The sequence below is a fragment of the Arachis ipaensis genome, chromosome B01, assembly GCF_000816755.2.
Source record: "Arachis ipaensis cultivar K30076 chromosome B01, Araip1.1, whole genome shotgun sequence".
In the NCBI taxonomy this organism is placed as follows: domain Eukaryota; kingdom Viridiplantae; phylum Streptophyta; class Magnoliopsida; order Fabales; family Fabaceae; genus Arachis; species Arachis ipaensis.
Genome location: NC_029785.2, coordinates 25,633,991 through 25,635,827, shown reverse-complemented (window position 1 = coordinate 25,635,827; position 1,837 = coordinate 25,633,991).

Below are 1,837 nucleotides of genomic sequence, written 5' to 3'. Positions count from 1 at the left end.
TGGGGATGTGTTTCAAGAGGTTTTAAATTTGTTTTTTGTAGAATAAATTATTATTTTTAAATGTATTTTTAGTAGAATAAATAAAATACATAAATTATTACTTTTTCTCTCCCTCTTTCTAGTGGTGCAATTGCTGACGTATTCTCAATGGTGCTGCTTTTGTGGAAATCTAGGTCTCACTTTGTTATATTTAGTGGTGAAACATGATGAAGGAGCAAGAAGAAGAAATTGAGGATTGGAAATTGAAATATTGGCACCACAAACTCTCTTACCACAAACCCAATGCCACAGCAGTAGAATTCAGGAGGGACAACCTTCTAGTGTGTGTTTGGATTACAGTTTGCAAACTAGAGTTTACATCAAATTCATTTTGTAAAATTGATTTTGATGATAAGTTAGTTTGGGTTAACGTGATTTATATTTGGTATTAATACAAAACAAAAATAGAGTACATCAAAGAATAGAAAAAAAATTATACAGATAAGAAATAATAAAAATTTCATAAAACCAACAACATATGTCATATGAACAAAAAAAATACCATAAAACGTAAATAAAATTCATATGAATAAAATCAAATAAAAATAAAAAAATTTCAATTTGTTAGTGATTAAAATAAATCTGAACGATTTTGATGAAAAAAAAAATGGAATTAAAAAACTATGAAGAAGTAGGAAGAACTACAAAGAATGAATGTGAAGATAATAGTTACTAGTATCATTCTTATAGAAGAAAATGAAGGATAGGGTTGGTAAAAAAGAAATATTTTAGCTTCTCCTAAACGTGAAACATGAAACGCAGAAGCTACAAATTTGAGTTTCTCCTAAACGTGGCTTCAGAGGCAGAATCAATTCTGCGTTCACAAAGATAAAAATTGCTAAACATCAAAGTGAAACTTTCAAGAAGCTCAAACGAGCTTCTCTCCTCCCCAACGTGTTTGCCAAACACACCCTAGACTCCGGCTTTGAAAAAGTACATAGAAAATTGCTTTAGAACAAACGGTGGTGGCCGCGAAATGTGTCAACCATGACTCAAAGCAAGGCGTGAGGGAATTCATGGTGGAGATTTCAAGCATGGAAAGGTTATAGCATAAGAACTTGGTAATGAGTTAAGTCACGAAGAAAGACTGGAGAGATTTAAAATGCAACATTTTGTGAGACTTAAACAAAATGACATTGTTTTTGTATTGGTTACAGGGATTGACACTAGCTACAAGGAGTAATCTGTACATGGACTATAAGGACTGATCTATCTACTAAGTATAGTGACCGTCTGACCGACCTATCTCGGTCGATATACGTAACACTTAAAAGGGCTATATATGTGAGTTAACATTTCAGAGTTTTTTTGGTGGCCAACATTTCGGAGTTTAGTATTTAATAGAGTGAATATTCAAGTTCAACCTAGTTTTTGATAATTTTTTTAACGGATTATAAGGCTTTTAAACAAGAAAAATATTTTTTTTAGTCTTTGATATTTAATTTTGTGGAACTAATTAGTTTTTTTGTTAATAATCTTTTTTTAAAACATATTTACTTGACACATTAATTATTAATATATTCTTTATTTAATTTTAAAATAAAAATAAAAACTAAACAATCTTAAAAATTATCTTTAAAAGATAATAAGACTCTCAACAAAAAAGAATTTATTAATTCTAGTTGATTTTTCATGGATAAATCAATATGTTAATATGTCATATAGATTTATTTCGTAAATACTAATAGAAAATATTGACATAGAGACTAATCAGTCTCATAAATAAAGATTAGGAGTCGAAAAAGATATTTTTTTTATTGAAAATCTTGTTATCTTTTGAGATGATTATCAGAAGTCA